At 44.6% G+C, this 21,527-nt stretch overlaps 1 protein-coding gene across 1 annotated transcript in view; it reads right to left on the bottom strand.

Annotated features, from left to right (window-relative positions):
• axin1 (axin 1) overlaps nucleotides 1-9,344 on the bottom strand; it is a 399,614-nt gene extending 390,270 nt beyond the window's left edge. The window contains exon 1 of the mRNA XM_078418159.1: nucleotides 9,207-9,344. The gene's annotated coding sequence lies outside the window, so the exon portion shown is untranslated. The remainder of the gene's footprint in view (nucleotides 1-9,206) is intronic.
• Between the last annotated feature and the right edge of the window lie 12,183 nt (nucleotides 9,345-21,527).

The raw sequence follows: 21,527 nt of genomic DNA, 5'->3' as shown, positions 1-21,527 counted from the left end.
CCCCATATCAAAAATCTTCTAACCCACCACTCTATCTCCAGGTCCCTCAGGTCGGCCGACTTGGGGCTACTCACTATCCCGCGGTCTAGGCTTAAGCTCAGGGGTGACCGCGCTTTTGCGGTTGCAGCTCCTAGACTGTGGAACAGCATCCCTCTCCCCATCAGAACTGCCCCCCTCCATCGACTAAGTCCAGGCTCAAAACCTATTTCTACTCCCTAGCGTTTGAGGCCCTCTGACTTGACTTGACGACCATTGTGATGAATAATGGTTTTATCGGCAGGTGAATTAGAATGGTGGAAAGCGATAATACCAGGCAGTGCAAAAGGCATGGATAACAAAACAGCTAAATATGATCAGTCTGAAGAAGTGTCCTGACCTGAAACATCACCTCTCCATGTTCTCCTGCGATGCTGCCTATTCCGCTGAGTTACTCCAGCACTTTGTGTCTCTTTTTATAAACCAGGATCTGCGGTTCCTTGTTTCTATAGCTCTCACCCTGGCCACAAACTCTTTGAAGCACTTCCCTCTAGAAGGCGACTCCGGACTGTCAAAGCAGCCACAGCCAGACATAAAACCAGCTTTATTCCACGAGTGTTAGTTCTACTCAATAACCAAAGTCTGTAGTCTCTTTTTTGCTCTGGTTTATTTTCACCCACATGTGTAGGCCGTAATGGTGTATCCTTATTGTTTTGATGTGTTTATGCTTTATTCTTAATTGTTAACTGTATGTTTGTGTTGTCATTTGTGAGCGGAGCACCAAGGCACATTCCTTGTGTACGCACATACTTGGCCAATAAACGTATTCATTTATTCATTCATGTCTTTTATGTTCACGACCAAATGACAAAATAGATGAATGGTGAAAGACACAACTCATACTATTGTATTTATCTACGTAATTCTTAGGTAGTTTGCCAGTTTAAACCTTAATCTATCAAAACTCGAGGATTTTAATATCTGTTCCAATTTGACACTGCTTTTTACAAAAGTAAGGCCGTTTATTTCATTTAATTTCTCGAGTTTCTCTCGTTCATCTTTGTACTTATCAGTCTCCAGTGTCCACGTTGAACTCTGTGACTCTGGGTCTCCAGTGTGATGCTTGTTTGCTCTTTAAGGTCACAGGCTCACATTTTTTAAATTCCCCTTGCCTTGCCTTTGGACTCAGCACCCCACTTCCAGTCTTCCCCCCTCGTCCGCCAGCCTGCCAGTCGAAGCCTCCAACCTTGCCCCACATGCAGTGTTCCCCGGCTGACATCAAAGTCTCCAGGCCCACATTCCCCACATTTCCAGCTTCCAGAATGACTCCTGCAATTCCCTCAGTCCCGCCAGTCTTTCGGCTCTTATCTTACAGCCCCATTGCTTCAAATTCCAACTTTACAACTTCCTAATTCCAACCTCGCATTCCCGTGCTTTAGAGTTTCACATCCTTCAGCAATGTCTGGCATTTCACACTACTGAACACAGAGTGCAGGCTTCAAGCTTTTGAATATAGAGATCAGAACCAACTCTTGCACTGTAGTTAAAGGATTTCTGTGAAGGCTCTACCGCGTGGTTCAAAGGGGTGGCACAGTGGCTTAGCAGTAGAGTTGCTGCCTTACGGCACCAGAGTCCCGGGTTCAATCCTGACTACGGGTGCTGTCTGGACAGAGTTTGTACATTCTCCCCGTGACCGCGTGGGTTTTCTCAGGTGCTCCGATTTCCTCCCACACTCCAAAGACGTGCAGGTTTGTCGGCTAATTGGCTTTGGTAAGAATTGTAAATTGTCCCCAGTGTGTGTAGGACAGTGCTAGTGTATGGGGATGGCTGATGGGCGCTGACATGGTGAGCTGAAGGGCCTGTTTCCGCTCTGGATCTCTAAACTAAAAACTTTAAACACGTCAACAATGCAGTTGTTTTGCAACACTCGTCTCATCCACATCAATTCACTGTTGTTTCCAAACATAGAGTAATTATTATCAATAATTTCAACTGCCCATTACAAATGGTGGGCAACATTTGTGGAAACCTCACTCTGTATTTGTTGACTCTGACTAAAATAGTCGTATATTGTCAATAATTAATTCTCAAGCATTTATTTTTAAAGGGCATAATATCATTCCATAATGATAACGGTCTCAGAATTGTTTTCATAAGATGCTCTCCCAAAGCCGGCTAATATTTCTGAAGAAGGGTCTCGACCCGAAACGTCACCTATACCTTTTCTCCTGAGATGCTGCCTGACCCGCTGAGTTACTTCCGCTTTTTGTGTCTATCTCTAATATTTGGTCAAGAGTACGAACATAACTCCAATTCATCAATCAAAGCATTAATAATAACTCGCAATGTTCTCATTTGTTTTCAGTCTCCTTGCACACAAATTTCAAGAAAATAACTAGTAAATAAACAGTGAAAGGCCTGGATAGAGTGGATGTGGAGAGGTTGTTTCCACTAGTGGGAGAGTCTAGGACCAGAGGTCACAGCCTCAGAATAAAATGCGTACCTTCAGAAAGGAATTAAGGAGGACTTTCTTTAGCCAGAGGGTGGTGAATCTGTGGAATTCATTGCCACAGACGGCTGTGGAGGCCAAGTCAATGGTATTTTTTAAGACGGAGATTGACAGATTCTTGATTAGTATGGGTGTCAGGGGTTATGGGGAGAAGGCAGGAGAATCGGGTTGAGAGGGAAAGATAGATCAGCCATGATTGAATGGCAGAGTAGACTTGTCGGGCCAAATAGCCTAAATCTGCTCCGAAAACATGAACTTATGAACATTTCTAACATAGATAAACTCTATACATTTCCTGTTGCATGCTACAAGATATCAACTCTATAACAACACACCTGCAATGCACAGTTTTGGAAACAGTTTATTACTGTACATCATACATAATGCTCCCAGGGCTTTGCTGAGTATTTCCCTCTCTGAAAATTCCCATGAGTTTTTCCTGGATGTGACTGAAGGACACGGTTGTGTGAAATACAGCGCAGGTAAATAGCATTGTGGCAAAAAAAGTAAATGTTCAAAGGGTCAGACAGCATCTGTTGGAGAAAAGGAACAGGCGATGTTTCGGGTCGAGACCATTCTGCAGACCTAACCTGAATCCGATCTTCAGATTTAAAGAAGTGTCTCAACCCGAAACGTCACCACTTCCTTTTCTCCAGAGATGCTGTCTGACCTGCTGAGTTGCTCCAGCTTTGTGTGTCTATCTTTGGTTTAAACCAGCATCTGCAGTTCCTTCCTACACAAGTAAATGCTCAGTGTTGAAAAGGGTGGGAAGGAACTGCGGATGCTGGTTTAAATCAAAGATAGACATAAAATGCTGGAATAACTCAGCGGGACAGGCAGCATCTCTGGAGAGAAGGAATGGGAAGAATGAGAGAAGATAGAGAACTCTATCTTCAAAGTGTTTGGGTTCCATTTCACATTGCACCTGGTCTTGCTTTATGAATCAAAATGTATTTTACAAATCATATTGCAAAAGCTGCAATGACTTGTAGACCAACATTAAGCTTGAGAAGCAACTTTTAAAATAGATTATAACATCCCTCCAGAGCATTTAATCATGTTTTTTTTCAATGTGGATTCAGTGTGGCCAGGTTATGGATAATTATTTATTATATTTGAGGTTAAATTTGTTCAGTCTTGGCTTTTCAACGTTTAGACTTTAGAGGTACAGAGCACAGAAACAGGCTCTTGGGCTCACTGAGTCCGCATCAACCAGCGATCACCCTACACACTAATAATAATAATAATAATAATGCATTACATTTATATAGCGCTTTTCATACACTCAAAGACGCTTTACAGGGATTTAAAGAACATAGGGAAGTGAATAAATAGATAAATAAGTAAACGAACAGAGAAAGGAGACAGAAGGTGAGGTGACCTTCAGTGGTTGAAGGCAGTACTGAACAGGTGAGACTTCAGTGATGTTTTGAATGTGGTGAGTGAGGAGGAGTCTCTGACGGTTTGGGGTAGTGAGTTCCATAGGGTGGGAGCAGCGATGGAGAAAGCCCTGTCCCCACAGGATCTGAGTTTGGTCCGGAGGGGGGGGGGGATAGGAGATTGGCAGCAGCACTATCGGCAGCACTATCCTACATGATAGGGATAATTTACAATTCTACCGAAACTAATTAACCTACAAATCTGTACATCTTTGGAGTGTGGGAGAAAACTGGAGCACCCGGAGAAAACCCATGTGGTCACAGGGAGAACGTACAAACTGATTACAGATTGAACCCGGATTGAACCCGGGTCTCTGGCGCTGTAAGGCAACAACTTTACCGCTACGCCACCGTGCCACCCCTTTGAAGCATCACATTTGTAAATCCAAAGATCTCAGTGTCACACTTCACACTAGAACTCACAATCAACTTTGATTGGAATTTATAGCTCAACAAAGAGAAATTTGTGGAGGTTTGCAGTGAGACATAACCATGAGTAAATGAAAGCAGTGAATCGAACACAAACGACCCATGGAAAGAAAATAGACACAACATGCTGGAGTAACTCAGCGGTTCAGGCGGCATCTCTGGAGAGAAGGAATGGGCGACGTTTCGGGTCGAGACCTTTCTTCAGACTGAGTGTCACGGGAGGAGGGAAACGAGAGGAATGGAAGGGTAAGGTGTGAAAACAACAGATCAAAGCAGGCACAATAAGGAAATGTCGAATGGTTCATCGTTAGCTGAGGGGAAGGTGTCAACGAGGAATGCAATCAGTAAAATTAATCAGGACAGTGAAACTAGTCAGAGAATTAGGGTGGTAGAGGAACAGAGAGGGAAGGAAAGCAAGGGTTACTTGGTTAGAGAAACCTATATTAATACCGCTAGATTGTAAGCTGCCCAAGTGGAAAAAGTCGGGTGGCAAACCCAAATATCTTTTGAAGTTTTCTTTCAGGGTATCAGGAAGGATATCAGGGTATCAGGTGTTCATGGAAAACACAGCAGACATGGTTGAAGGGGTTCGATATGGTCCTTCTCTCTGCTCCCCAAAGGGTTTTTACAGATTCTTCATTGAAGGATAAAGCCCCTTGGAAAAATGAGTATTTGTAGAGCAAAACGTAGCCCCTGTATAACTAATGTCTGCCAGTTCAACTCTCCGTTAAATATGTGCAGCGATTGAATCTAACGTATGGTTCAACTCCTACCTGCACTTAGCACGAGCAACCAAGCCTAATCATTATCACTGTTTCCAGGTAATACATTCCACATTCTCACAACTTATTGCCGAAAGAAGTAAAAGTCTCCCTTGCATCCTCCGGCTATGTTCTTCGCTTTACATTGTCTAGTTATCGTTTCACTGAAGGTGAAATATTTACCGAATATCCCTTCTTAGAGTCGATCATAACTCCTCTGTCAGCTCCCTTCCTGGCCTTCTTTATTCCAGTGGAAAAGATTCATGTCATCCACCAATTTCTGGAGATTTTCTCAGCCATTCGTTTCATTATGTAAAGCTGCTCGAGGAGCCAGCTATTGTTAAAAACACATCAAGAATTTCTGGCTGTAATGTGGTTAGTCACAGGCAGAATGATTCCAAAGTTTGAATTGCATCAACAAGGAAGAATTCAATGAATCAAAAGTACTCTGAGGGCTTTGATATCAGTGCTGGGTACAGTTCTCTGAGTCCTGTGATGTTCCTCACTTTGATGTAGCTGGACAAACACACAAGGAATGTAACAATAAAGATTCCCACTGACTTAAGTGTAGCAAGCCACAATAAAGAACACAGGTTCTGATTCCGACGGTGCTTCATGTTGTTCGGTGTGAACCACACCCTGGCTTCTTCGCCGTACAGCAAGACCGTTCCTCTGCACGGATGTTTCACAAAATCTCCAGTTGTAAGAAACAAAGAGTTTCCTGGGTGTGTAGTGTACATTTCTTTTTTTTTTTTTTAAAAAGGAGAGGGACTGCTGAGACCACTGGACAATTTGTTCTCTTGCCGCCAGGGAGCACTCCTTTTGGAACCATTTTACCTACCGCATCATGCTGTGTGACCAATACGGTTATGTTACACGGTTCGAGAGACTAGCGTCTAACCTTCACTTGCTGTGCGACGATGAACTAGGGAACGCAGGAATTCGGCAATTTTTTTTTACAAATAATGACAAAATTAGGGATGGGTCAGATGCAGGTAGGACCAGAACGATTTCCGCCGGCTTCGGTACCAGGTCGGAAAAACTTGCTCTTGCTTTGTCCTTCTGGTCCACAACATCATCAGAGTGCTCCCATTGTGCTTAGCTCTTTTTTTTTTCCCTGATCTGCCTGGCAAGAGGGGGGTCCATTTAGCATGGCTCTTCGCATCCAAGGGACTATTTGAAATGATGCCCAGCTGAGATCTAAAATGGATCCCGTCACGCTGAAGAGAGGAAGTCGCTGAGGCGCCATGTAGGGCGCTGGTCTTCACAGTGCGCGTTATTGATCACAGCAGCAGGTCTGGTGCAGAACAATGGGACTGCATGAAAACTGCAATATTACTTGGGCGGGGTGAGAGAAGAGAGGGGGAGAGAGAGAGAGAGAGAGAGAGAGAGAGAGAGAGAGAGGGGGAGAGAGAGGGAGAGAGAGAGAAATATTCGCAATGGCTCTCCACCAATGAGAACCTTTCTTTATCCTCGGCCATTATCGAGTATATGGGGAGGATACAGACAGTGGGGTCCGCATAGGAACGTTTAATATCAGCAGCCAAATTGCCAGATCAGTCTGCTCTACACGGCACATTTAGATGTGCTAAACAGATTGGCTTGAAGTAATGTCAGCGACAAGTTTAATGGGATACAGTGCGATACAAATGCACTCGCCAAAACATAATCCAGCAAAAGCAACACGGCAGCATGTTAGTTTTATATATATCTTTTACACTTCCTTCACGCACTTGCAATTAGGCTGGCTCTTCATTTTGAAAGCCTTCCCTAAAATTGAGTTGATTCATGAAAAGCAGGTTTCTACTAGGTTGTTTTAATAATGAGCTAGGCCCTACTTGGATCTCAGCACATGACTAATTCTTTTGGCGAATTCATTGCGATTGCAGAAAGGCAAAATTGTAGCATACAATCTTGCCCTAAAATTTAGCTTTGGGATCGCAATTATCAGTAGGTGCCACGATCCACAAATTGTAACACTCTTTGTTACTCAAGATACAACCTTATGATCTGGTCCAAAGAGTGGAAATGTAGCATTAATCCACAGTTCTAAAAGAACGTCTAATTCTGCTTACTAGTGACTGCAAGCCTCTTAAGACTAAGTTAATATGGGTCACTGCAGACATCAAAATAGTTGCAGACTTGTTGCACAGAGACGAAGTGGTCTGAGGATTTCCAATGTGGTTCTATTTTTAATTGAAACTTTGTTGACATGGACCCAGCACATGAACTTAACAAGTTGAAAGGGGGGAAATATCGTACCGCGCACAGAAAAATGAAAAGTTAGGCTATCTCCTTACCTAAAATATCAACCTCCGTTGAAAGAAAGGGATCTTAACAGCTTTATTGAAATACATGTTGCTGTCATGTTGATGTCATGCAGTTTTGCCACATTTTTTTGATGAACAAAATCAAGAGTGGATTAGCCACAGTGGCTTAAGAGATTTAGCAGCGAGTGCTTCTTTCCAAAAGTAAGCTGTGAATGGCCTCAAAACCAGAAGACAATGCAAATATAAAGTCGCCTTCACTTTGTGTGTTGGTTAAAAGGAAAATGTAACACCCTCAAAATGATGAAAGTTGAATTTGTGGAATAGTAGTTCTGAGACTGTCACTGGAGGTTAATTATCACACCAGAAGACTTGAGATTGAGAGTGTGTGAAAAATTAGATATTTAAAACAAATAACAGCGCTGAGAGTGGTGCTCCTCCATCACAGTGGGATACAGATTGACCGCTGACAAAACAAGCACATAATTCTCCATTGCTCTCTTTTCAACCAATGGTATCTATATATATATATATATATTAAGAAAAAACAACGATTCACAAAGGCGGATTATGCGAGCTTGGAAGTGGAGAGATTGGGCGACAAGAAAGAGCCTAGAATGCCAATATCATGTCACCTTCGCCCAGTGCGATATGTATTTCTTTCAAACTACGCTACACTTTTTTTTTCCGAAAAGGAAAAAAGTAGATTAAAAAAAAAGTTTTAGAAATCCATATTTTCAACGGGGCGATGGCGAAATCACGCCCCAGGAAGCAGCTGATGGACTGTGGTCAGCGCGTTAACAAGCGCTGCCATTTTTTCTTGTTGTGAGAGGCGAGAAGCGAATCCATTTTTGTTTTATTATCCGTGCTGTTTGTCAAGGCAAAATCTCTCTCTCTCTCTCTCTCTCTCTCTCTCTCTCTCTCTCTCTCTCTCTCTCTCTCTCTCTCTCTCTCTCTCTCTCTCTCTCTCTCTCTCTCTCTCTCTCTCTCTCTCTCTCTCTCTCTTTCTTTCTCTCACCCCCTGCTTACTCCTTCCGTCTGCCGACTGACAACACCATGCAGTATCGACGGCTACATGGATTGCACAGCAGAAGGGTCTGCTGGGAGGGGTGTTGGTGGCGGTGGAGAAGGGGGTAGGGAGGGGGGTGGGGGGGGGGGGGGGCGGGGGGTTTGATCCCTAGAATATGGAGCCCATGCTGCTGTACGCCATTCTGCAGATTTAGCACAAGCAACCCTTCCCTCTATTTAAAAAAAAAAACCTAACACAACTGCAAACAAAAATTCGTCCCAGCTCCGTGTCTTTGATCTGTAGAGGCTTCCATTTACTGCTTCTAAATGGGGGCTTTTGAAATATCTTTCATCAGATGTTCCAAGTAATGAGATTTGGAATACTATGATCAATGTAGGCCCTCTGCTTTTTTTTTTTTCACCCACCCTTTGAGCTGAGCTGACTTTGCTGCTCAATGCACTCCACATCTGAGAACTACAAAATTATCGGAAGTATATAAGAGCCCAGCTGGAGTGCTTTGATGGCACGATTTTTTTTAACGCAATGTGATTCGAAATGCTTGCGATGATCGTTTCAAAAGAAAATAAAAGAAAAGGTACGATTTTCAAAGCGGAGAGGTGGCGGGAGGGGGGTGGGGGGGGGGGGCGGGTGGCGGGCGGGTGGGATAGAGGGGTTGGTTGTCTTAAAAGATCAATCTGCTCTGCACTCTCTTTGTTGATGTTGTTGTTGTTGTTGTTGTTGTTGGTGTTGTTTCAGAGAGCAACACTGGAACAATAAAGGGTGAAGGGACGGACCAAAGCGGTCTGAGTTTCTCACCTGCCTGTCCTGCTGTCTTCGTCCTTGCTTCTGCCTTCCGTGTTACGACGTGATTGCGGAGAGTGCTTCGCTCTTTTCTCCCCCTCTCTCCTTTTCCCTCTTGTCTGTCTGTCTGTCTGTCTCTGTCTGTCTGTCTGTCTGTCTGTCTCTCTCTCTCTCTTCACTGTCCTAGCCACATCCTCCGGTACTCCTGAAGAAGTCTCTCTTTCTAAGTGCCGTGTTGCCAGATATGCGTCTCCTGTACTTTAGTGGTGCAGCTTCAGACCCACCACCTGATTGGACGACGTGGAGAGCAGATGATGGTCCTTAGAACCCCATCGTAACTATGGTAACAAACCCCTTAGGCATCATAGATTTTTTTGAGTAATAATTGCAGTGTAAACAAAATATGCAGGACCTCTTTTGTCCAGTCATTTTTTTTTTTTTCCCGTTGAGGGGGGGAGGGGTGACATTGATAGACAAAAAGAGGACATTTCCATAAGATGGTCCCTAGTCTTAAACCAACAGTTGTGCACACTTTGTATATGTGTGATTGGAGGGAGAGGTGATCACTGGATTTTGCAAACCTGCTTGAATCACATCCCTGCTACATTCCCCCCCAACTTCTGTTGATAAACACACCAAAATAATCCACAACTTTTCTTTCTCTTTCTGACCCCCCCCCCCATTTCCCCCCCTCCTCCTCCTCCCCTCCCTCGCCCCTTCGCTTCCCTCACCTCACACCACAACCATTCCCAGTCCACAACCCCCCCCCCCCCCACAATCATCCCCACCTTCAGCCTTCTGGGGTGGGGGGGGGTAAGGAAAGGCAGTGGAACAGCAGAGACGATCCCGGAGTAAGAAAGAAAGAAAAAAGAGAAAAATCAAAAATACAGCGATGGACTTGAATTAAAGAAAACTTGAAAGAGAAAGAGAGCGAGAGAGAGGGAGGGAGGGAGAGTGGGGCAAAGTATTCCCTTTGTAAACCGACTGTTATCAGCTGCTTACCTATCATATGAATTTCACACTTGCTTGTCGTTTACTGCAAAGGGTCAAACACAGGCAAACCTTCCCACAGAGAGTGGCAGCTTCAACACTGGCAGAAACCCCCTCAGCATCAGCGCTTGTTTCCCTCCCCACCTACCTTCACCCCCCCCCCCCCCCCCGCCCCCGCCCCCCGCCCCTCCGTCATCCCGATTTCTCCGTCCTGCTGTTGGGCCCAATCAATACTCTCTGCCATCCCTACCCCACCCGCCATCCCAGACTTGGCCGGGACACACGCTCCATTTCAAAGGCAAAACACTGAAAAGATCCGTCTCGGACAGCTGTGAACGGGCGGGCGTCTTCCAAAGACACCAGTAACACCACACCCTGCCGCCAGCCCCACCTCCCCGTGCCCCCCCCCCCCCCCCCCCCCCATCCCCATCCCAAAAATAAAACGTAATTTATGCTAACTACATAATCAAAGGGGTTAATTCGTCAGGTGAAGCAAGAGGTTTTACATGAAAAACACCAGCTGGCTCTCACTTTGAATATAATCACAATCACAGGAACTGCTTTGTCCTCGCAAGCACGAAGGGATCTCCAACTTCAAAGGTTTATATCTGTCCATTTTTTCTATTTGTATTATCGTTTTGAGGCTTTAGATTGTGACATTGACCAGGTGTCGGTTAAAAAGCATCCAAAAACAAAAATAATGTCTACACTTGCAATCTCATGCAAAAAGTTGACTGAAGTTTTTTAAATAATAACCGCAGTCCCTGACTTTAAAGAATACTTCTCCCCTTCCGCATAGAGTTATAGAGTCATAGAGTCAAACAGTGTGGAAACAGGCCCTTCGGCCCAACTTGCTCAATCCAACCAACATTCCCCGTCTACACTAGTCCCAGCTGCCTACATTTGGCCCATATACCTCTGAACCTGTCCTATCCATGTACCCGTCTAAATGTTTCTTAAACGTTGCAATTGTTTGTCCCTGCCTCAACTACCTTCTCCAGCAGCTCGTGCCATACACCCACCACTCTTTGTGTAAAGAAAAGCTATCCCTCAGGTTCCCATCAAATCTTACTTCCCTCACCTTCCTGTGATTTGTTTTAGTCTATTTCTAAATATTTGCAAAGTACGAACAGCAGAAATGAACAGGATTTTGTGGAAAGTTTATTTTATTTGGAATGTAGTTGTCACATGTCCTATAGGTTTGGTCGAACTTGTTCCTCTAGTTTGACTAGTTAGCTGGTTACTCAGTTGAGTGAGCGGTGAAGGGGTGTGTAGGATGAACTGCAGACGCTGGTTTAAACCAAAGAAAGACACCAAATAGCTTGAGTAACTCAGTGGGTCAGGCAACATCTCTGGAGAAAAGGAAGAGGTGGCGTTTCGGGTCGAGACCCTTCTTCAGACTGAGAGTCAGGGCAAAGGGAAATGAGAAATATAGATGGTGATTATAGAGAGATATAGAACAAATGAGTGAAAGTTATGCAAAAACGTAATGATGATCAAGGAAAGGTGGAGCCCACAATGGTGCATTGTTGGCTAGTTGATAACAAGTTAAACAGACAGTGAAACTCAACAGGACGACAGTGAAACTAATGCTACAATAGGGTGGGGGATGGACAGTGAGAGGTGATGCAAGAGTTACTTGAAGATAGATAAATCAATATTCATGTCAGCCATAGCAGTAGTATATAACAAACACAGTCTCAATGGCACAACAAAATTGGAAATCAATTTGGATTACATTCGCCTTTTGGGCACCAGCCTGATCTCATTCTACTTCACATACATTGTGACTGCTGTACTCCATTTCCAAGAAGTCCTGTGTAGGGCACATGATCTTCTCACAAGGGTTCTGGGACACGTCTGCCATGGCCAACAATACTGCCTCTCTCCACAGTCATTGTCCATTTGTTTAACAAGAGGTAAACTGTGCCAACCAACAAAGGTTGGCACCAAGGCAAGGCTGGTCGAACAGATGGACAAGAGTGTAGGACTTCCTTCCTTGCTGCCTTGCAAGCAATCCAATTTAATTGATGTCATGAAAAGGAACTGTAGATACTGCTTTATACCAAAGACGAAAAGCTGGAGCAACTCAGCGTGTCAGGCGGCATCTCTGGAGAAAATGGACAAGCGACATTTCGGGTTGGGACCCTTCTTCAGAACCTTCAGAACCTTCTTATGAAATCAAGGGAAGTTGGTGGAGATGTTGACGTGACCTTAGATGACATGAAGGTCCAGTTTTGCAGGTAGAAGAAACATCCACAAGTACAAAATTACAAGAGTTATGTGTACTGTAACAGTACTTAATGTAAATTAAAGAAAAAGACTGCAGTTGCTGGAAATCTAAAGCAAAACGGAAAATGTGGAAATATATAGTTGGATCAGCATTAGGGGAAATAGAGTTAATGTTTTCAGGTCAAAGACCCTTCATCAGAACTGAAATACTTACATAACTGCACTCATAGCAAATTGCCTCTTGTAAATGCAAAAAATGCTCTCAGCCTTTTTCAATCGAGAGACGGTGAAATGGGCTCGAAGATGCGGAGAAAGGGACGCGGACAGGAGCGGCCAAAATGGAAGGTCTGCAGTGAGGTGGTTGGCACGAGAGATCCATTGTTAAGATGAAGGATGGGACAAGATAGAAGGCAGTGGCACAAGAATGATGCAAGCAATATGTTTGGTGGTTGTGCAGGTGGGAATTATCTGAGATGGCCACATTTCAGCAAGCAGAGTAGAGATGCTTGGGTAATTACCTTTCAATCAAGCTTGATGGGTATGTCCCACTGTTGTATGGTGCGCTGCAGTGGCACAGTGGTAGAGATACTGCTTCACAGCCTGCGACCTGCGTGGGTTTTCTCCGAGATCTTCGGTTTCCTCCCACACTCCAAAGACGTACAGGTTTGTAGGTTGATTGGCTCGGTATAAATGTAAATTGTCCCTAGTGTGTGTGGGATAGTGTTAATATGCGGGAATTGCTTGGTTGGGTCAAAGGGCCTGTTTCCACTCTGTATCTCTGGACTAAACTAAACTGAACTAGATGTCAGGATTGGTCTCATCCACAAAATTTATCCGCAAATCATTTTTTTCTGGAGAGATTGGCTTGCTGTCAGTGGAAATAGTTGTTGTAGATAGTCTCCTCTGCTCTTTCAATAGACTGTTTTCTGAGTAAATTGAATTTGTTTCTGTACACTGGATTTCGTGCAGAGAACAATGCAACACAGCTGCCTCCAACACATTGGATAATGGTTCTGTCAATAAATGTTCGCGCTGTGTGAAAGTGCTGTAGTTCACATTGAGTTCTCAACGTTGTGCTGTATCTTATGAAAAGATGAGTTGTTTATCCAAAAGTTTACATTTGGGCTTCTAAATAATCTAAATAATAGTCTCTCTGTACATTTAGTGATCATTGTTGTATGGGAAGACTTTCTTTCAATTTGTATAGGAAGGAACTACAGATGCTGGTTTATACTGAAGATAATTGTCCCTAGTGGGTGTAGGATAGTGTTAATGTGCGGGGATCGCTGGGCGGCGCGGACTTGGTGGGCCGAAAAGGCTTGTTTCTGCGCTGTATATATATGATATGATATGATATGATATGATATGATAGACACAAATGCAGGAGTAACTCAGCGGGTCAGGCAGCATCTCTGGAGAATTTCAATTTTTCTAGAGAAAAATATTATTTTTCTTCAGCGGTGCTGCCTGACTCGTTGACTCACTCTGGCATTTTGTGTCTATCTTTCTTTCTTTTTGTCATGTGATCAAATTTGCCATGAAAAATGCACGTTATTATTTGATTATTATTACATCTCCTTTAGGTTTAGGTTTAGGCTTATTATTGTCACGTTTACCGAGGTAAAGTGAAAAGCTTTGCTTTGCATACTATGTAATTGGATCAGATAATTCTTTACATCAACACAATCAAGTCAAACTGAAGTACAATAGGTAGACCCGAGAGGAAGAATATACTGTTTAATCCTCGGCATTGTAGCCTATCAGTTCCACAGACAAAGTCAAATATTGTCAATGGGGTAGCAGTGAATTGGACGGTACCCTAGCTTATGGGTGGACCATTCAGAAGCCTGATAACAGAGGGGAAGAAACTGTTCCTGAGTCTGGTGGTGCACGCTTTCAAGATTCTGTATCTTCTGTCCAATGGGAGCACGGAGAAGATAGAATAACCAGGGTGGGACAAATCTTTGATTATGTGGCTACCTTTCTGAGACAGCATGAAGTGTAGGTGGAGTCAATGGTGGGAACTCTGTTGCGTGCGATGGACTGGGTTACAACCACAACTCTGTGCAATTTCATGTGGTCTTGGGCAGAGCTGTTCCCAAACAAAGCTGTGTTGAACATCAACAGTATGCTTCTACGGCGCATCTCCGGAGGTTTGTGAGAGTCATTGGAGACATGCTGATAAAATTCAACTTTCTGACATACAACCCCAATGAAGTTTGCCAAAGGAAATTTCCACTTAGCAAATTTATTTGCTTGAGTAAAAAAATGGTATTCGCTTTCTGGTTCTAAAAGATAGTTAAAGTGTCAGCAAATGTAAATAAACATTTAAAATGACCTCAAAGAGCCAATCTTTGGTTTCAAAGAAAGCCCAAAATAAGTTGCATAACTCAAGTAAATTGAAGAGTTGCAGATTGCCACGGAATTTATCTTTATCTGCGGTCTGAGAGCTACTGCAATAAAACGTTGTTGTTTGATTGTTGGAAAATCCTGATGATTTTCAATTCAGCTCAAGAGGCAATGTATCGTGAACTCACTCCAAACTCACTGGGGCCCTGCTTCCTGCCGACGTACAGTGAGAAGCTTTTGTTGCGTGCTATCCAGTCAGCGGAAAGGCAGTACATGATTACAATCGAGACATTCACAGCATATAGATACTTGATAAGGGAATAACGTTTAGTGCAAGAAGGGTCTCGACCCGAAACGTCACCCATTCCTTCTCTCCTGAGATGCTGCCTGACCTGCTGAGTTACTCCAGCATTTTGTGAATAAATACCTCCGATTTGTACCAGCATCCGCAGTTATTTTCTTATACTAAACGTTTAGTGCAAGGTAAAGCCAGTAAATACAATGCAATACAATATATCTTTATTGTCATTGTACAAGTACAACGAGATTAAGAATGCCAATTCCATATCAATGCTATAAAATAAAACACGGCGAAAGCAAAAAATATCAAAAACAAGGGAGCAAAAAAAGAACTAAGGTAAAGTGCAAATAGGTTCATGCAGGGTCAGTTGTGCCAGATGACCCTGGGGGCAGAGACAGATCATGGGGGGCTCTCAGCAGATCCGATTCAGAGCAGCTACAGCTCTAGGGATAAAGCTGTTTCTTAGTCTGGAGGTGCGGGCGTAGAAGGCCTTGTACCGTCTGCCAGATGGAAGTAGTTCAAACAGACAGTGGCATGGGTGTGTGGAGTCCCTGTAGATGCTGGTGGCTTTCCTGAGGCAGCGTGCGTTGTAGATGTCCTCCAGGGTTGGCAGCTGTATCCCAATGATCCCCTGCGCTCTGCAGATGACCCGCTGAAGTGCTCTCCTATCCCCTGCCGTGCAGCTGAGATACCACACAGTCCGATCAAAGATAGTCTGTCAAACCCACTGGGGTCCCTTTCCTGTGGTTCCTTTAAACTCAAAGGAGGCCCTGTATCCCCACACTTAGTCCTGACTCCCACACTTCCTTGAAGCTGGCAAGGGTCCTCTTCCCCACACTTACTGAGTTCACAGGGAAAGGTGAATTAAGGTATGTTGAAGTAGTCACAGCAGTAATATCCAATTGTCTGGAAAGATCCCACGACATGGTATTGAAGAATAGCAAAGGAAATTTCTTATAGCGCTGGCTTCTATCTCAACCAACATCATTTAAACAGATTATTTCCCATTTTCATATCACTTTATGTTCCTCGCCTCCAACGCACAAAATCAATGCTGCCATTGCATTTTTTCTAAAAGTGCAAACTGCTTTGTGATGCACCAATACAGTGAGGTAGGGCTGCTTCCTCACAGCGCCAGAGACCCAACTTCAATCCTGACTACGGTGCGGTGCTGTCTGTGTGGAGCTTGCACATTCCCCTGTGACCGCGTGGGTTTTCTCCGGGTGCTCCGGTTTCTTCCCACATTCCAAAGACGTGCAGGTTTTTGGGTTAATTCGCTTCTGCACATTGTCCGTCATGTGGAGGATGCTAATGTGGGATAACATAGAGCTATTGTACAGGTGACCGATGGTCGGTGTGGACTCAGTGGGCCAAAAGGGCTGCTTCCACACTGTGGAACTAAACTAAATTAAACTAAACTAAACTAAACATGCATTAACATGAGGGGTATGGTGCAGAAGGGGGTGCAAGCCCTTCAGCCCACCAAGCCGATGCTGACCATCAGCGACACATTTACACTGATCTAACATTAACCCCGTTGTTTTATTCGCCCCACATTCTCATGAACGTCCCAGATATTACGGCTCGCCGATGCTGTGGGCAATCTACAGTGGACACCCAAGCCAGCAACTCACACATCCTTGGGAAGGGGTACCGAGGGAATTCTACGCGGTGACACAGAGAACGAGCAAACTCCACGCAGGCAGCACGGGAGATCAGGATTGAGCCCAGGTCTTTGGTGGTGTGAGGCATCAGGTCTACTAGCTGGGCCACTGAGCCGCAAGTATAAATGCGTTGTCTTTTTCTTTACCCTGTACTTTTAAATGATATATTTGGATAGAGAATGGCACTCACTGAGAAAAATAGAACAGGGCATGACCAATGGGTGGAATATAAAAACAAGCAAGGTTTATATTGGCTGCTATAGTTCTACTAAGCTTCACCGCTGGCTTTTCATTTTAAAAGGGAATCTGGCAAATTCTCTGTCACAAAAATAAACAGCCAAACACATCCTTGTCTAATAGGAAACACAACTAGAGATCAATTTGTATCCCTGCAATGGTTGCAACGAAGCCTTAACAGCAAAACAAACAACTTCCATTATATGTAGGAAGGAACAGCAGATGCTGGTTTAAATCGAAGATGGACACAAAAAGCTGGAATAACTCAGCGGGTCATGCAGCGCCTCTGGAGAAAAGGAATAGATGACTTGTCAGGTCACAACCCTTCTTCAAACCTTCCAGTATATGATTCCTTGACTGAAATAAAGCACCCCAAAGTCAATGTCAGGAATTGAAACAAGGCCACATTTCAGGGCAGGTGACATGCAGAGCCAGGTTTTAAGAATCACTAGGGCGGCACGGTGGCGCAGCGGTACAGCTACTGCCTCACAGCGTCAGAGACCCGGGTTCGATCCTGACTACGGGTACTGTCTGTATGGAGTTTGTACGTTCTCTTTGTGACCGCGTGAGTCCTCCCACACTCCAATGATGTACAGGTTTATGGTTTAATTGGCTGCGGTAAAATTGTACATTGTCCCTAGTGCGTAGGACAGTGCTATTGCACGACGTGATCGCTGGGCGGCACGGACTCGGTGGGGCCGAAGGGCCTGTTCTTGCGCTGTATCTCTAGTGCGTAGGACAGTGCTATTGCACGACGTGATCGCTGGGCGGCACGGACTCGGTGGGGCCGAAGGGCCTGTTTTTGCGCTGCATCTCTAGAGTCTAAACTAAAGTCTAAATCACCTTAAGGAGGAGGAAGACACATTGAGGAAGTTCAGAGAAGGAATTCAGAAGGTAAGAGTTGACAGCTGAAGGCATCACCAGCAATGGTATATAGAACATAAGATGCAGGACCAGGAATAGGTCATATCGCAGGCCTGCATTGCAAAACATGACTGATCTGATCTTGATTTCAGCCCAACTTACCTGATCCTCATAACCCTTGTATCTCTTCTGGTCTAAAGCTGTATGCATCTCAGCCTTCAATACAATGATTCAGCATCATTAGTTTACTAGAGTGGAGTGATAGAGTCTTCTTGCAATGGAAACTGGCCCTTGAAACAAACTAGTCTATGCTGACCAACTGTCCATCCAAGCTAGTCCCATTTGCCTGTTTAGCCCATATCTCCCCAAACGCCTTCAAGTTATTGTATTAGTACCTGCCTCAAATACTTGTTCGGGCAACTTGTTCCATACATATAGTACACTCCAAGGATTTGTGGCCATCTCTGAGAAGACAATTGCGAATATGCTTCTGCATCAATGTCCCCTGATTCTAGATTCCGGTTTCCTCCCACATTCCAAAGACATGCAGGTTTGTAGGTAAATTGGCTTCTGTAAATTGCCTTTAGTGTGAAGGATGCAAAAGTGGTCTAACATAGAACTAGTGTATGGGTAATTGCTGGTTGGCGTGGACTCGATGGGCCGAAGGACCTGTTACCACGCTGTATCTCAGATCTAAACTAAATCCTGGTGCTGTGCAAACTGAGACTGTGACCCCCCTTGTTCCAGGCATCTCCTCACCCTCCCCACATCCAGTTTATTTGGCCCTGTTTTGAGATTTGGACCTAAAAAGAAATCACAGACATCAGCTAACTTGGACTAAGATTTTAAATTAGAATTGCATTGCACAGTGCAAAAAAGTGTGGCACTTCACGGTCCAATTTTCAGGCAATTACTTTAAACAACTGTGTTGCAGCCAGGATAAAAAGCAGAAAATAAAAAATGCGCCAAATGTAGTGATGTAAAACAGGGAGTGCGATAATTCACACTTATCACAGCAAGTGGTCTTTCCCCTCACTATCCCTGTTACTACCTCCAGCTGCTAAACCCACTGAGATCTAATGTGTTTCTCTGCTTTAAGCCTGGTGTGCTTCCTTGATTTTAATCAGGAGGAGCAGGATATGAGGAGGGTTCAAACAGCCTACGAAGGGACATGGGTAAGCACGGTGGCGCGGCGGTAGAGTTGCTGCCTTACAGCGCCAGGGACCCAGGTTCAACCCTGACCACGGGTGCTGTCTGGATAGAGTTTATAGGTTCCCCCCGTGACCGCATGGGTTCCCTCTGGGAGCTCCAGTTTCTTCCCACACTCCAAAGACGTGCAGGTTTGTAGGTTAATTGGCTTCGGGAAAAAAATGTAAATTGTCCCTAATGTGTACGATAGTGTTGGTGTATGCCTCTTAAACATCATGATCACGTTTACGTTAACACAAGCCCGTGCAGGTGTGCGTTCCAGGTACCGACCACGTTCTATATTAAAAAACCTGGCCGGCACTTCCCCTTTAAACTTTCCCCTCTCACCTTAAAGTTATGCCCTCTAGTGTTTGACATTTTTCCATCCTGGGAAAAGGATTCTGACTGTCTTACCTATCTATGCCTCCGATTGTAAATACTTCTATAAGGTCTCCCCTCCCCTCTGCCTCCGGACTCCAGAGAAAAATAATTCAAGTTTCGTTTAGTTCGGTTTCGTTTAGTTGATTGTCACGTGTGCCGAGGTATAGCAAAGAGCTTTTTTTTGTTGCTTGCTGACCAGTCAGCGGAGAGACTATAATTACAAGTGAGCCACCCACAGTGCACAGATAACGGGTGAAGGGTTTAATATTTAGTGCAAGATAAAGTCCAGTGAGGTCTGATTAAAGATAGTCAGAGGATTTCCAAAGAGGTAGATGATGGGTCAGGACCACTCTCTCTCCAGTCGGTGATAGGGTGATTCAAATGCGTGATAACAGCCAGCAAGAGACTGTCCCTAAATCTTTCACACCTCTGTCCCTCTTGCCTGATGGGAGAGGAGGGAAGAGGGAATGACCAATGGTGAGATTCATCCTTGATTATGCTGGTGGCCTTGCCGAGGCAGCGAGAAGTCTAAATGGAGCCAATGGACGGGGAGGTTGGATAGTGTGATGGTCTGGGCTGCGTCCACAATTCTCTGCAATTTATCATAAATCAGGGCGAATATGTTGAGGATGAAGATTACAGATGACACAAACATAGGCAGGTGGGCATGTGGCATGAGTATATTTGGACAACAGGATAGAGAGTGGTCGAGAGAGTAGACTCAACCTTGGCAAAATGAAGCTCAGTGTGGGCAAGTGTCAGGTCATGTACTTTAGGAGGAGGAATTTATAGACTGACTGTTACTTAAACAGAGAAGGATTACAGATGGGCCAAGAACAGAGGAACCCAGGTCTCTGAAGAAGGGCCCTGACCCCCAAAAACTGTTTTTTTGGTCTCCACAGATGCTGCCTGACCTGCTGAGTCCCTCCAGCTCAGTCTGAGAGTCATACAGTGTGGAATCAGGCCCTTCAGCCCAACTTGCTCACACCGACCAATATGCCCCATCTATACCAGTCCCACCTGCCTGCATTTAGTGCACATCCCTTTAAACCTGTCCTATCCATGTACTTGCCTAAATGCTTCTTATACATTGGGATAGTACCTGCCTCAACTACCTCCTCCCAGCAGCTTGTTCCATAAACCCACCACCCTTTATGTAAAAATGTTACCCCTCAGATTCCTATTAAATCTTTCCCCCTCACCTTAAACCTATGTCCTATGGTTCTCAATTCCCCTACTCTGGGCAAAACACACTATACGTTTACCCGACCCATTCTTCTCATGATTTTGTACACCTCTATAAGATCATCCCTCATCCTCCTGCGCTTCAAGGAGTAAAGTCCTGGTCTGCTCATTCTCTCCCTATTGATCAGGCCATGGAGTCCTGACAACATCCTCGTAAATCTTCTCTACACCCTTTCAATACTGTTTGTTGTTTTGCAGAAAATTCCAGGTGCCCTGCAAAAAGATAACAGGCAGGTGCCGCAAGTGATCAGACAATAGACAATAGGTGCAGGAGGAGGCCATTCGGCCCTTCGAGCCAGCACCGCCATTCAATGTGATCATGGCTGATCATTCTCAATCAGTACCCCGTTCCTGCCTTCTCCCCATACCCCCTGACTCCGCTATCCAGCTCTCTCTTGAATGCATTCAGAGAATTGGTCTCCACTGCCTTCTGAGGCAGAGAATTCCACAGATTCACAACTCTCTGACTGAAAAAGTTTTTCCTCATCTCTGTTCTAAATGGCCTACCCCTTATTCTTAAACTGTGGCCCCTGGTTCTGGACTCCTCCAACATTGGGAACATGTTTCCTGCCTCTAACGTGTCCAACCCCTTAATAATCTTATACGTTTCGATAAGATCTCCTCTCATCCTTCTAAATTCCAGTGTATACAAGCCTAGTCGCTCCAGTCTTTCAACATATGAAAGTCCCGCCATTCCGGGAATTAACCTAGTAAACCTACGCTGCACGCCCTCAATAGCAAGAATATCCTTCCTCAAATTTGGAGACTAAAACTGCACACAGTACTCCAGGTGCGGTCTCACTAGGGCCCTGTACAACTGCAGAAGGACCTCTTTGCTCCTATACTCAACTCCTCTTGTTATGAAGGCCAGGAAGGAAAATTGGA

This window comes from Rhinoraja longicauda, chromosome 21 (genome assembly GCF_053455715.1).
Source record: "Rhinoraja longicauda isolate Sanriku21f chromosome 21, sRhiLon1.1, whole genome shotgun sequence".
NCBI lineage: Eukaryota > Metazoa > Chordata > Chondrichthyes > Rajiformes > Arhynchobatidae > Rhinoraja > Rhinoraja longicauda.
This window is presented reverse-complemented; position numbering and strand designations above follow the sequence as displayed.